At 29.7% G+C, this 16,295-nt stretch overlaps 1 long non-coding RNA gene across 1 annotated transcript; it reads left to right on the top strand.

Moving 5' to 3' along the window:
• The first annotated feature begins 6,288 nt into the window (after positions 1 to 6,288).
• Positions 6,289 to 8,488, top strand: LOC148573164 (uncharacterized). Its single transcript, XR_015904770.1, has 3 exons — positions 6,289 to 6,624; positions 6,729 to 6,798; positions 8,277 to 8,488. It is a non-coding gene; the product is annotated as an uncharacterized LOC148573164 (long non-coding RNA).
• The last annotated feature ends 7,807 nt before the right edge of the window (positions 8,489 to 16,295 follow it).

Genomic DNA, 16,295 nt, shown 5'->3' with positions numbered 1-16,295 from the left:
AGATGGAGAAGGCGGAAGAGTAGGAGGCTTGATAGGTTGACTTGAGATAAAACCTGTAGTATCATCACTAGGAAAAAGATCAACATTGGAGTTAGTGAAAAACGTTGACTAAGTAGAAGGAATGAACTCAAAAGAGGAAAAACTAAAGAACATGTGATGCTCTTAGAATATAGCATGATGATATATACGAATACGTCGAGAGAGAGAGGATCCCAACAACGATAACTCTTGTGTTCAGTGCCATAACCAAGAAAACAACTCATGTGAGTCCTAGGTTTAAGTTTATTATGTTCATGAGGTTGAAGAAGGATAAAACAGATACAACAAAAAACATGAAGAGAGCTGTAATCTGGAGAAATATGATAAAGATGCTCAAAGAGAGTAGTGTTACGAAAGACAGAAGAAGGGAATCTATTGATAACATGAACATCAGTGAGAATAACTTCACCCCAAGTACGCTTAGACATGAAGAAGAAATAAGCATTGCACGAACAGAAGTCAAGAATGTGACGGTGTTTACGTTTAGCTTTTCCATTTCATTGAGAGGTACCAGAGTCAAAAAATAAGCATTGCATGAACTGTATAAGACATGTTCGGTTGCGATAATCTTCATATACCTTAGAATTAGTGGAATATTTAAGAATAGGCTCGCAAGAGGTCAATTGATCCTGAATAATTTCCATCTGAGCAAGAAAATAAAAAATCGCTTGTCCACGTTCTTGCTTAAGGCTATGAAATAGTATAACGTTTTGCCAAATGATCCCATACTTCTTTAACAGATTCAAAATGGCCAAACTGTAAATGAATGCCCGAAGTAGAAGTGTTGCAACACTAAGTGATAATTTGATGACTTTTACTATCCTAATCTTTCAATTTTTCACAAAGTTTTTCTCAATATCCTCCTTGGATTTTGAGGTCCCATCTTTTGATTTTTTAGTCACAGTTGGCTTAATAGGACAAACAATATCACCAGTCATATAGCGCCATGATTTGTGCCCTTTAAGAAATTCTCTCATAACTTTAACCCAATGAGCATAGTTGGAGCCATTAAGGATAACAGGAATAGAATGAAAAATATCTAATTTTTTCATAATAGCAGAATAAAAAAAAGAGAGAAAGCCTATAAAATCAGGCCTGAATTGAAAAAAGCTCACCAAAAAATCTTAAGAAGGGTCTCACTATGTACCACGTCAATTACCACATTGGCAGACACATCAGAAGCCAAGTCAGCGATGAAGGACATATGGCAATGTCGGAATGGAGAAGGAAAAATACAACAGTGCTGACTCAACAGGGTCAACACGCGGATCCATACATGGGTTGGATGTGGATACGTGGGATGCGCAGGTTGCGACACATGGAGACTTCTACGCCGTTGATGTGGCATCGAATCCGACGATGCTGGATGCGTCTGGAGAGGAGAAGAAAAGGGCAGTGGCAGGGACTTGCGACGGCGTGTCTGGAGGTTTTCGGTGACAAGGTTAGGTTCGTTGGACTCGTGATGACGAGACGAAAATGGTAAGAAAGATGGTGGCAAACCAAAGCATCAGGAAAGGATCAGAAATCAAGGGCAAAGAACACCGCCAGAAAGAAAAAAAAACAAATTGGCTATGAAGTAATTTTAATAGAGAAATAAAAAATCTATGCTCTTGATACCGTGTTAGAATCAAGAGATTAATCTAAAGAAGATGTTTTTGTGTATTATTCGGTGTTTTGCCAAAGATACAATGTACAATGTACAATGATATATATAGGTGCTAGAAGAATCAAAGTAGTAAAAGCGTAATATCCTATAATTAATATACAGATATGCTAAATAAATTTAAATGATGTCAATGGATCTTAATTGATTCTAATTATACTCTAACAACGTGCACTCCACACTCCACAGCCATGGAAGCAGGACACTTATTCACTAATGCACTCAACTACTCATTAGGTTAGCAATGACTATGAATTCAGATCTTTAATATTCAATCTTTGGCTATGGCTATATATATAGGGTACATGCATGTATCTCGTCTCATCTCATCTCATTTGGAAGTTTCAATTGAAATTTGATTGATTTTTTTTCTAAAGTAGAAAAATATTTATTAAAATAGTAAAATAAATACAATAAATTGTTCGGTCCTATCTTGGACACCAAAAGCCAGATTTAGAGTTGGGAGTTTCCCAAAATATCCTTATGACTAAAGAAAGAGATTAATAAAATAACTGAGGAGAAAAAAAGAAAATAGAAAAGAGAAGAGAGAAGGGAGAAGTCACGATAAGTCCTCGTTTTTGTTTGGAACTCCTGTGTCATTTAGTTCGACTGATTTACCACATGCGACCACCAGTTTTAGAACGGCTGAGTTCCTAATGCTTGGCCCAAATGGCTAACCGGTAAAAGCTGCCATGCTTGGTTTGCGAGATGGCACTGGATTAAGCAGTGAGTGACTAATTCTCCATCTTCCTCACACCTAGGGTAGACATTGGGGATGCTTTGGAACCTTTCATTCAGTCTTCCCCTCACAGCAAGTCCATTATGACAAGCCTTCCAAATGAACATTTTTATTTTTGGAATGCATCGTAAGTTCCAAAGGGCTTTTCACATCTTCTTTTCTCTGCATGCTTTCGGTATTGCTCCATAGGTGAGTGGAAAAAGCGGTACGCAATTTCGTAGTCCGTGGATACTGAGTATATCCTTGATTTTACGCTGGACCAAGTTAGTCTATCATTCCTTTCTTCAATCTCTGTCTGTAATATTCTAGTTGTAATATTTGGAACAAAATTTGTTGTTATTGTGTGTTCATCCTATTGTCTGTTGTTGTTAATGAGTTGGTTAACCCATTTTAGTTGAGCATTAGAGATCTGATTTTGCATTGTAGCAATAGGAAATGAGTTTTTTATCCAAGGGTCTTCAAGAATTTGCACTGAGTTTCCCAACTAATTTTCCATAGCAGTTCTTTCTCTAAAACCTTTCTCCCTTCAAGTAGGCTCCTCCATGTCTAGGATGGATTGTGACCTGTCTCAGTTGTCAAGAAAGTAGAATACCTGAAATAACTTTCTTTGTAAAGTTTACTGACTAGTGAATCTGATTTAGTGGCTATTCTCCATCCTTGTTTGGCTAGTATGGTCAGATTGAAAGCTTTTAGATTATTGATTCTCAGGCCTCCTTGAGTTTTCTCTCTACTGATAATATCCCATTTAATCTATCACTGCTTTCTTTCCGAATCTTTTTGCCCCCACCAGAAGTTTATTATCTTCTTTTGTACTTCCTCTAATAAGAAGTTAGGTAATCTAAAACAACTCAAAGTATAAAGTGGAATAGCTGTTGCTACTGTCTTGACAAATACTTCTTTTCTGTTTATTGAGAGAAACTGAAATTTGATTGATTGCTAAATAAAAACTTAAATTTGATATTTAAGTTGTTAAAAATATGATTTTGTTTTAATATTTTGATGAGATTTGATTGTTTTGTCTTTGAAATTTTGTTTACTAAATCAATTTTTATTATTTAAGTATACTTTTAAAAAATTTGAGATTGATAAGGCAAATCTTAAAAAAAAATTAAATTAAATATAAAATATATTTAAAACTTACATAATCTTTCTGCGAAGCAGTTACATAATCTTTCTTTTTTTGATAATTAACATAATCAAATCATTGACGCATGTTCACGAGAACGTATTCAGCCTTCTCTTGATCCTTTTCACTATATTAAATTGACTATGGTCCAAGAATCTAAAAAACTTGACATAAAAAATTTCTAATAAAAAAAAGATAAAAATTTAGTTTCCATCTTTCTATACAATACAGTATAGCGATAATAAAGCTTAAATGTGGAATAAAAACAAAATTTTAAATAAATTCTTTATAAAATAAAGGTTAAATAATTTATATGAAAGTATTTTATTAATAAATCTTTTAAACTTTATCTCTTTCTAATTGCAAATAATAATAAAAAAAAAGAACATCTATCGATTTATACCAAGTATTAAATTATAAAGAAGGAGTATATAAAACGAATCTAATAAAATTTAGATGACAAAAGATAAATGTAGAAGTTACATTTTGAAAGAAACAAAAATAAAGTTTCTTTACCTCTTAAATATAGATTGAGTACGCTTTAAATACATTTAGATAAGTATTTAACAAAAGCAAAGTTTTGTTTTGCACAAAAATATGTTTTGGAAAAAATTTGCTTTATAATTTTTAAAATTAATGAATATTAATTTTAAAGTAGAAAAAAATTAAGTAACAATTATATTGTTAAAGTATGCTTATATTGTTATTTCTTATAAGCATTTTTTTATACTCAAATCCGACCTATTTGAAAGTCCAACAAGCTCACGAGCCTATTTGAAAAGTCTATTCGTGAATATATCTCAAAACTATAAATTTAAAAAATTTAAATTGACATTAAATACATTCTATAATTTATAATTCAAATTTTTTTAAAGCATAATTCATTTATATATCAATCGTTAGTCACAGATTATAATCATACTTATAATTTATAATTAAAAATATTTTTTTAAATAAAATAAAATTACAATCTTAACTAATATTGGCTATTAATTATTTTAATTTTGTTTTATATGAATAAATAGTTGAATGTCAAAACTACAAATATTTTATTTTTACTAAAAATATTATCACGAACAACACCTATAAATTTTGTAAATTTTTTCCTTAAAACCTATGAGCTCGCAATTTGTCCATGTCTCTGCATTCAGTGTCAGTCTTCCACGCTTGCTCCAACGACAAAGAGCAACTCCAATGCTAAGAAATAGAGTTCCTCTTCTGACATATGGGGACTCAATTACCATTGGAGTGAAAAGGGAAAGAAGGCTCTTCACGAGGATCAAGGTTGAGAGTCCCTCTAAGCAGGGACTTGCAATAACCAATAAAATCATGCTATGTGGTAAGTTAATAAAAAAAAATAAAAAATATATTAAATATATATATTAAATAATTATATATCTATTTAATTAATTATTTATATTAATTATTTAATAATTAGTTATATTAAATTATAATTAATATAAATAATTATGTTAAATCAATATCAAATATTATTTATATTGTTATATTAAATCATAATTAATTAAATTTATTTTACATAAAAAATAAATTTAATTTTTATATATTATAAAATAATTTTTAGTTGGATTATTTATTTTTATTTATATAATTTAAAATACTAATCAAATTTAAGTTATTTATTTTAATATTTTATAATATTGAATTATTTTGAATTTATAAATTTAAATAATATTATTATAAAAAAATAATAATTATATTAATTTTAATTACTTAATTAATTAATTAGGTGGGATCACAATAGGGATTAAAGTTAGTTCATTCTAATTCTAATGGAGAAGAGAGATTCATTGAATTTCTATATTGGTTATGATGCAAAATCTGATGTGGAATCACTTTTTATAACAGGTGGGCCATAAATAGGGATTGAAATGAGTTCCCTACTGGAGATGGTTTAAGAGAAGTAACTCCTCTTTCCTTTGTAGTTTGTACTGGAACTGTTCAACGTTGACAAGACAACATTATTACTGTTTTTTTTTTTTTCAAAGACAATGAATTTTATTGGAGAAATTAGTGGGGTTTTTTTTGAAATAAAATAAAAAAATTATTAGTTTTTAATCCATATCATCATCTCCAAAATAGTATATAGATCTCCAAACAGTATATAAGAGTACACAAAAATATCTAGAGAACAAGTATGGCTTCTTGTCTTTTTCAATGATTTTTTTAATTATAAATTTAAAAAAACAAGCCATATTTAACAATGGCAACTATTATTATCGTCTCCAAAAATACACAAGTACATCAGAATAAGCTATATTTAATAAGGATATTTTTAATTATATATTAAAAAAATAACTATTTTTCAAAAATAAAATACGACTTATTTCTGTCTACTCTTGTGTATTCTGGAGATGATGATAATGGTTACTATTGTTAACTTTTCAAACTCAATCTGATATATTTAAAGCGGAATTCACCGGTAGTAAGACGAACTCTATAAAATTTATAAAATTCGTCGAAAGTAAGGCAAACTCAATAATTTTTATAGAGTTTGCTTGACACGGCAAACTTGTCTAACTAAATACAAAAAGAAAATCATATTTAAAAAATTAAAATTCAAAAATCGTATTTAAAAAAATAATAATTTTTTTATTTTATTTTAATGAAAAAACCAAAAACTAGTTGGTCGATAATAGACAACAAGCAAAAGGGTATTTTAGACTATGCGAATAGAAAAGTAAAATAACAATTGGAAACCGAAGAAAAACAAAGGTAAAGTAAGTTCATATGAGAGTTTCACGAGAGACATCTCTCCTCAGTCATGCGGCAAGCTTCTTCAGCTATTTCCACCGGTAATCGTCGATGATTCTCAAAGACAGCAGCATTCCTTGCTCTCCAGATGCACCAGACAAGGTTCGCAGCAAGCTCCTTCTTCCTTCGAGATTCAAAGACTCCATTAAAAATAACCACCATCTCCATGGCTCCATAGCTTGATTCAGTAGCGGAAGTCCTACAAGATCCCATGCTTCAACCACGCTTTCACATCCCCACAGGCAATGGTGTACCGATTCCTCCATAGCATCACAAATCAGACAGGTAGGGTTTATGTTTTGAAATCTTGAATTAAGATTTTCCTTGATCGGGATCCCTTCATGTAAAGTCTTTCACAAAATATTCTTAACTTTGGGGGTATTTTTCAGGTTCCAAAACTGGAACACTACTTCATATCCCGAAGCCACCGAATATTCTCCAGATTTCTCCTTTTACCAGGTAATTTTATCTTCACCTTGTTGTATAGGAGTTTCTAGTATTGCTCCGGAAGTCCCCAGAGTTGAATCCAAACAGGGACAAGAGAGAATTCCTCTTCTATGATCTGTTATGTGCTCTGTTATGCCCAAATAGAACCTTAATTTTCTTATGTGTGATTAAACGTTGATACTAAGAATGAACTAATTAACATTCTGGAGCCCTAATTTTTTTCTGGTTTGCTTGTCATTTGAGCCTAATTAAAAGATAGGGTATGGGTGGAGGAAGGCCTTAGTTTGCTTCTGTTATGCTTGCAATTTAGGTTCGCTGATCTATCTTCATTAAGCACAATGTATAAGTGCCATGCATATGATAGCTTGCAGTTCTTGATTTTTTATTTGATCATTTTCGGATCTTGAACATACCACGTTTCAAATGCCTAACAGCTTGTAATATGTGCACTGTGTAAAACGATTTGTGCATTTTTATAGGCTATTTTTCTTAAAATTGCTTGTATATTTGGTGTTGCAAGATTTGCCATTATAGGTAGAAGATGATGATAGGTGTAATCCATTATATAGAACAAGCAATTGAAGGAGTTCTATTAGAACCTTAGATTTTATTGTTGTAGGCAAAATCATTATAAAAAAAAATAATGTCGATTGGAAAATAATATAATTTACCATCGGCTACTGTTGAGGGGTAGTCATTGAAGTTTTTCCTGATTTGGACCGTGAAAAATTGTTGGTCCAGACTACAGAGTATGATGGTTGTATAAACTCAGTTGCATCATAAAATTTCATTCTTTTTTTCAAATTTCCCGGTTAATTAAGTCTGTTGTAGCATGCAATGTTGTTACGTTTAACAATTAAGGATGGTTTACAGTGGAAATTAACCATGTGTCTATATCTATCTTGAATGATTTGAAATAAATTGAAACAAATTAGTTAAAAGAACAAATATGAATTCTTCTACTGTTTTATTTAACTCACAGAATCAGTTAAGTTGTACATCTTTCAGAGAATTTAATTCATAACAAATGTTTCAAAACAATGCAAACCATCAAACTGTGGTGCCACACTTGGTTTCCTACTGGCCTTGGTTTGTTCTTCCACTGCTCTTGTTGTAGATATTGTTTCTTGATTAGATGCTGAAATCTCTCTTGCAAGTTTCTGCGTTCATAGAAACCTTATGTTACTTTTTGGAATTATATAACACTTTATATGAACAAAAATAAATACATATCTTTTTCTTTTACCTTGTTCATAACAAATGTTTCAAAACAATGCAAACCATCAAACTGTGGTGCCACACTTGGTTCTCTAATGGCCTTGGTTTGTTCTTCCACCACTCTTGTTGTAGATATTGTTTCCTGATTAGATGCTGAAATTCTTCTTGCATGTTCCTGCGTTCATAGAAACTTTGATGTTACTTTTTGGAATTATATAACATTTTATATGAATATAAATAATAGATATCTTTTTCTTACCTTCGCATTATAGAAGAAGAATCCAACTCCGGCAGCTACAGCAGGGAGAGATGCATAAATCTTTCGCATGGCCATTGGTGTAACGATAGATTGATAGGAAATAATAAGAGCCTTGTGATGACTATATATATATATGAGTCCAATGATGGGAATTTGGGAAGCAAACAATGGTTTATAAAGGGACGGAACGGGTAAAAAAAAGAGAAAGCATAGTGTTTTATCTTATCTTATTTTAATTTAATCCATGGGGTAAGGAATTAAATTTAAAAGTGCTGAAAGATTTGTTCCGTTTTATGCATATTGTGATACATTAGTAATATACGTTATTTTTATTTTTTAAGTTTAAATTTTCTAAATTTAAAATTAGTGTTTTTAATCAACTTTTTTTTTTAAATTAATGATGCGTACGAAATAGAGTAAAAACTCTTATCTTGAAATATATCTAAGAAATTTTTAATTAGTTATTATTTTTATAAATCCATTCTGTAGATCAAATTTTAAATTATGATTTTTAAAAATAGTTTAGATAGAATTTAAAATGCTATATATTTAATCAAAATATTCATAGATAATATTTTTTATCTGATAGTGATAAAAATATTTTATTCTTATACTCTTAAATATAATTTAATGATAGTATAAATCTTTTTGTTGCTGATTTGAAGATAAAATTAATTTTAGTCCAATAAAATCAAAGTTAAAATTAAGTTAAAATGAAAAAATAATTTGTATCAAATCTAATCGAAAGCAATTAATTTATACATATCTATTTAACTTTTTCTTAATTTTATGTATCAGTATTTAAAAGTGAATCCGAAATCTCTTTTTAAAGGGTAAACATGATTAAGGTTAACTAAAAAAAATCAAACTTGACTTTTGATTAACTAGAAATTTGAATTAAGTTAATAACCCAAGATAACTTTAAATAATAAAAGTAATTATTAAAAAATTATAAAATTAATAAACAGATCATAAAAATAAAAATTGATCTAAAAAATATTTATTTTTTATGTAATAACTAATTTTTTATTTAAAAATTAGTTTTCTATTTAAAAATAGTTTTTTTCCTTTAAAATGGGTTTTTTATCTTTAAAACCAAATTTTTCCTTTAAAATTAATTTTATACAAAATTAATTTTAATTTATACATTATTTTTTGGTAATTTAAAAGGAAAAAAAAAACTAGAAAACCAATTAATAATTTTCTAGAGAGTGAATAATCAAAATAATCCCTAAAAGATACCTCGCTAGATTTTCATTTTCATCTCCGAAAGAATAAATTAATCAAATTTGTCCTCGAAAGATAGCTGACCTAATGATGTTTGTTCTTCCGTTATTTTTCTTAACAGAAAATGACGTGGCATGTTAAGTTACATTTTAACACATAAAACGACGTCGTTTTTTTCGTGGGCTATCCCAACAAAGGCTTAAATCCGACCCACCAACTTTAGAAACCCCACTCATTAGCCATCTTCTTCCTTGGTGATTCTCTTCCTCAACACTGAAACTCTATGGCCACCAACTCTTGCTTCGATAACCATAGATGTCGTTCTTCCTTGAAATTCCATAACTACTGCAGCGCCGTCCCGCTGACTTTCATCACCACAGCGCTCAAGATTCCATTCTGATGCTTGCTCTTCCCATCGCCAAATACTGTGCCGCACTCTGCGTCATCTATTCAGATGCTTACTCTTCCCATCGCAAGTGGCTAGGCGGTTTCTTCAGTTCTCCTAGAGATCTGCAACTCTCTCACCGAGCTCCGCTAATTCCTTTCCCTTGTCCTCAAGAATGGCTTATACCACTAGCACTTGTTCTGCAGTCTTGACAGCATCTTCGAAGTCTCATATGCCTTTGATACTATCGACGACCACGATAAGTTCGATATGCTTTACCACACCACGCTCAAAGAATATGCAAGAAATTCTTCTCTGTCTGAAGCTTTGGGATTTCACCATAGGATAAGGTCTGATGGGTTAAGCATGATGCATATAAGATGTTTGATAGAATGTCTCATAGAAAATTTTACCATAGAAGGAGATGACGGAAGGATTAACGGAAGAGATGACGAAAGGGCTATGCGACCAGATCTATTATCTTTCGAGGACAAATTTGATTATTTTCTTCTTTCGAGGACGAAAATAGAGATCGATGTATCTTTCAGGGACGATTTTGACTATTAACTCTTTTCTAAAAGATAAATCTAAATATTGTGCCCACCTAAGAAGCAATGATAGTTTAGTTCATAAATCTCAAAAACTAAGCACTAGATACAACATTCCTTTAGAAATGCACCCAATTCAAACGGATACTTTTGGCTCTAAAAATTTTAAATCCTAAAATATTTAAAAAATAACTTTCTCACTTTATTATTGTCACAAGTATAAAATAGGTTTACTATTTTTATAAAATAAAAGGTACTTATATTAAAAATTCAACCTGTAATGAAGGAAGAATGATTTTCAATATTATTTTGACAAAATGTAAACAAAGCAAGCATGGAAGTATGGAACATTAAGAAATAGCATAGTGTTGAATTGCTACAAAACTTTTCATATATGTTTTCTTATATTCTTTCTTTTTTTTCTTTGTAAAATTCTCTCTTGTACCTCAAACGAGTATTTAAAATGTATTTAGTTTATACTTTAAATTTATTTTACACTAGATTCAATTATAAATATCAGATAGTTTTAATATTTTATTATATTCTAGAACTAGAACGTCAAAAACTATAAAGTGTTTTTAATTTAAACACAATACTGATATCTTTGTAAATTAATTTATTAGTAATTTTCAGGCCTGAAAAGATTGTAAAAAAAAATTATCTAAAATTATTAGGTTAGTGTTTTGATTTAGTTTGGATCTCTCTTAAATCTTCATAATGCTTATAAAAATAATATATGTAAATTTTTTAGACTCGTGTCTGACTCAATCTGAATCATTCTTAGACTCAGGGACGGACTTACGGGGGGCGAGTGGAGGCCTCGGCCCCCCAACTTTTTTAAAAAAAGATTAATAGTTATAAGTTATTAAGTACGATTTAATTTTTTTTAAAATTTATTTAGTATTTAGTCTAATATAAATAAAAATCCAGTCTAACCTAAATATTAATGATTTCTAATATTTAAAAAGTAAGTAACAATATTAAAAGAATTTGAAAAGATATTATTACTAATATTTTTTAATTAAATAAAATTTTCAATTCCCATAAAGTATATTTTTTTCTTCTTGTGAGCGTCCTTCTTGATTCATTTGGTATTAATTTTCTCGGTTTCAACTACTACAAATGAGAGTTCTTTTTCAGCTATGAATATTGTGAAGAATAATTTAGAAACAAAATGAAAGATAAATTTCTTGCTAATTGTCTTTTAATTATATTGAAAAAAAATTGCAGAAAAATTTGACACAAATTCTATTATCGATGAATTTTATGAAACGAAGAATCGACCACTTCGTTAATAAAAAGTACATATATATTTTTTGTACTTTAAAATATATTCTCTATCAGTATATTTTTGTAATGCATTTTACATTATATAAATTTTTGCATAATTTTTTAATATTATATATGTTATTGGCCCGCATGATACTATTTCTGGATCCATCCCTGCTTAGACTTAAAAAAGTGTATGTTAAGAATATTTAAAATTCTTAGTTTTAATTTTTAAGTATTGAATCTAAATCAAGTTTAGTTGTAAAAAAGTTTAATGCAATAATATCTAATAATTCTTGTATTAAAGATAATCTAAATCATCTTACTTGTTAGCAGTGTCAATTAATACAATAAATGTTGATAAGCTTTCTATAATTTACTTAATTAACTTATCAGAACAAATTATTTTTTTTTGAAATACTTTTGCATTTCTTACGTATTAGTTAAGAATTTATTTGGTTTATAATATGAAAAATTTTACAATGTTAAAGGAAGATTTTTTCATCACCTACTGAATTTATGTATCATGCTATATAAAAATCACCTGAATCTCGCTCAGTAACTTTCAATAGTTGCAAAAAGTGCTAATATTAAATAATTTTAATATTGTTGTCATATTTTTTTGGTATTTAGCCTGTGGTTTAGGATAGATAATTGTTGGACGTGAGCTTATGTTAAGCTGCATACAATGTAAAAAAATAATAGAGTGAGCGGAGAAATAAAATTTTCATGAGGTATATAAAAAGATCTAGGGTAAAAAGAAAAAAAAAAAGCTTACATTAACTTAACACCAATATGGTTGATATTCACCATACAACTAAGGTCTATTCTGTCCAATGTACGTGACATCCATTTTGAGGTGTTTAAATAATTTAGTGTGCTATACGCAAGGTAAAGAAAATCGAGATTTTACGTAAAATTGAAAAAGCAAATTAAGTACGTAAAACGTAAAATCTTAACAAGATTTAAATCGTAAAATTGTTACCCCTAGTAAAAATTTCATAAAATCGATTGACTCATTTAAAATCGTAATATCGGAAGATTTTAAGAATTAAATCGAGATTCTAGCTATTATGACTATACGTATATAGTTGAATGGAATTAGGGGTGGAAATAGGTCAGGCCAGGCCAGACTTTGCTCTTAACAGGCTTGGCCTGTCATGTAGTCAATTGGCCTGAGTCTGGCCTTGGCTTTTTTTTAAAGTACTAAGCCTAGCCTGTTATTCAGCCTGGGCAGGCCTGAAGCCTGCTAAAAGGCCTGATAATTTTTTTTTTTACAAAAATAAAAATATTATTTTAAAAAAATTATTTTTTAATAAACATATTTATATTTAATATGTCATATTTAATATTTATAAAAAATTTTAAATTTTAAAGTATTTAAAATATACAAAACTATTTATAATTAAATATAATAAATTTAAAATATCTCATAATTTTATTAATAATAAAAAAAAATTATTTATATATGTAATTATGTACTAACAGGTCCAGGCAGGCTTGAGAAGCCAATAAGGCTAATTAGTGAGCCTGAACCTGGCCTATTAACATAATAAGGCTTTTATAAAAGTCTGAACCTATGCCTATTTTATAACAGGTAAGGCCAAACACAGACCAGGCTACAGGCCCCTGGCAGGCCGCCTGGCCTTTTTCCACCATTAAATGGAATATTCAATGATATTGGTAGTCTTCCGATTAGCCTCCTTTGCGCATCACTTCCCCTGGTTCTCTCTCTCTCGGACGCGTCTTCTCCTTTAGCAGCGACGAAACGACGACAACCCCGAGCAGAAACGGCGACTGCTTGGCAGCTTGAGGCGACAACAACAACACACAACTTCCCTCCTCTCGCACGCATCACAGCGGACAAGTCATCTGTGGCAACGACTTCCTTTGGTGAGCACGAATCGACGATGATGGCAGATCCTCTCCCTTTGGCGCTGCTCTCTGTCTCAACGTCTCTCTCCTCTTTGTGAACGGCAGCGACAACGACGTGGAGCATAGCAGCGGCGGTGCGACCGCGACGACTGGCGCAGCTCCCTCTCCTCATGCGATACTCTCTTCTTTGCGTGGGGTGGGCGTGTTACGCTGAAGGGGGTGAAACAGGGGTGAGGGTGTGGCTGAGGCAAGGGGTTTAAGGTTAGAGTTTCTCAATTTGGGAATTTAGGGGTTTAAGGTTAGAGTTCCTCTTTGTTACTAGGTTTGTTAAATTTATGAAACAAACTTGTGTAGAAGATTTATTTTTTATAATTATATGATTTTGGTAATATGAATTTGGATTAGATTGTATGGTTGCCTAATACTTCGGTTTAGGATATGAGTTTTAGTGATTAGGGGTAATTTTGTAAGTTTATAATCAATGATTTAATGAATAGTTATTTGGGTTTAGTATTTTGGTGTCAGCTAAAGCCTCTGTCAATGAACCTCAATGTCCCTCCACTCTAGGGCTGACAATATATACCTTATCCGCATATGTTCAATCCGACCTAACCCAATCGAGCAGGGTTGTCTATCCTACCCGTTACAGGTAGGGTAGAGTGCAGGTTTACTTGCGGGTAGGGCGGGGTATGGGTTTAGAATATACTCTATCCTATCCTACCCTATCCTATACCCGCACCCTTAATATATTATATATTTGAAAATTATATATATAGTGAAGAAAGTGAGTATTAAATCCATAACTTCTTTCTTGTAAAAACTCAAAATAACTACTAAGCTAATCATTTTAACTACTAATTTATTATGTTATTTAAAGAGTAATGTTGCTAGAACTTAGAGTTAGAAGAAGAAAGACAAGACATTTATCATTGTTTGCGTTATTTTAATTTTATTAAGAATTTAATGATCATGCTATTTATAATTTTATATTAGTATTTAAGAGATTTTCAATTCGCGAGTAGGATGGAGTTGAACTTTATGTTTTTAACCTACAGATAGGATTAGATTAAATCCAAATTCTATTCTACCCTATGTTATTATATTCATTGCCAGTCCTACATTCCACTCACACCTAATCACTACTTTCCTTCACTCTTTAAAACTGCTTTCCTTTCTTTGCATGATTTATGCCACATGGCCTGATAAAAAGGTTATTCTTTTTTCTCTTCCTTTTGTCATAAGCAAAATATTTTGGTAACTTTTGCCCAAACAAACCAAGTTCACTTGTAAAATTCTTCTCGTATAATGTTAGATTTACAAACTAAAACATCCACAAATATTTTAAAATACTTAATGATATTTATAATTAAAATGTCGTAACACCAAGATTAATTTTTGTCACCATTAATTGTTAGATAAAATTTGTCATAATTGGAACAAGTCTCTGTGCTTACTCTTTTTTATTGAGCAATATTTAGATACATTTTATAATACAGAACATATATATACAATAAGTTTTTAGATTGACACGTACGAATGAAGGAATTTTTCTTTCCGTACCATAGAAATCTTCTAAAATGATATTTGTAAGTTGATTTGCTTGTAAAAATAGATAAGTTGAGTCAATAAAATCATAATTTATTTATAAGGAATAAATTTGGCTTGATCGACTCCAATAACTCGACACTCATATGTTTTAAATTATAATTTTCATGATCCATTTATATTTATATTTTTTATTTATTAAATAACTAATATATTTTTATAAAAATTAATATTTATCGTTAATGTTAATTTAATTATTTATTATCAATTATTTTCTAATATTTAATATTGATTTACATATATATTAATAGTTTTTTTTGTCAGGTGACATCGATGTTGTTTTTTAGGGAAACGGATCTTTCACTAATGTTGTTATTGGGCTCAGCAACCTTATACTAAAGTCACAGAATGCTTTAATTATTTCAATACAAATGTCACAAGCTCATTTATCGAATCTCAATTAATAGCTAATAAATTTTTTTTATCACAATGATAAAAAGATGACAACTGAATAATATATTTTAAAAGAATAATAATTTAATAAATAATTCTTAAAATAGTAGTATCTCAATTTTAAAAAAAAAAAAATAAAATGATAAAATTGGTTTAATAATCTAATATCCCAATAAATTTGATGAGTTTATATTTTATATTATGTATTATTTTTTTTAGATTTGTTGACTAATTTATTAAGCTTTCGATAGTTTATTATCAAAATATATGTATGTATGATAAATATTTTTTATTTGTACTCTATAGATATCAAGTAAAAAAATTTGTTAAAATTATGCAATAATTAAAATAAAAAGTGAATTGATCGATTTAAGTCGTTAGTTCATATGATTGGAGTTAATTTTATGTTTTTGACTCGTTTCAAAATATGGGTTAATCATTTTTTCAATTTGTGTTTGCTGCTAGTGATGAGTTGGTTCAAATCTGCCTTACCTATTTATTTGACAGCTATTATATATATATAGCTATAGATATCTTAACAAATAAAGAAAATTAAAAATGCTTGAAACAAAATTTAATTATTTTCTTTTTCTTAACGTAAATTCTTTGAAGTTTGAGAGAAATAAAAAAAAATATTAATGTTCCATATAGCTATGGACAATGTACATCTTCAACCTTCAATCAAATTTTAAATTTTGGGTAAAGTATTAAATTGGTCCCTAATATTTGA

This window comes from Arachis ipaensis, chromosome B2 (assembly GCF_059453495.1).
Source record: "Arachis ipaensis isolate K30076 ecotype BB chromosome B2, ASM5945349v1, whole genome shotgun sequence".
NCBI lineage: Eukaryota > Viridiplantae > Streptophyta > Magnoliopsida > Fabales > Fabaceae > Arachis > Arachis ipaensis.
Note: the sequence above shows the minus strand (reverse complement) of the source record. Positions and strands in the feature narration are given on the sequence as shown.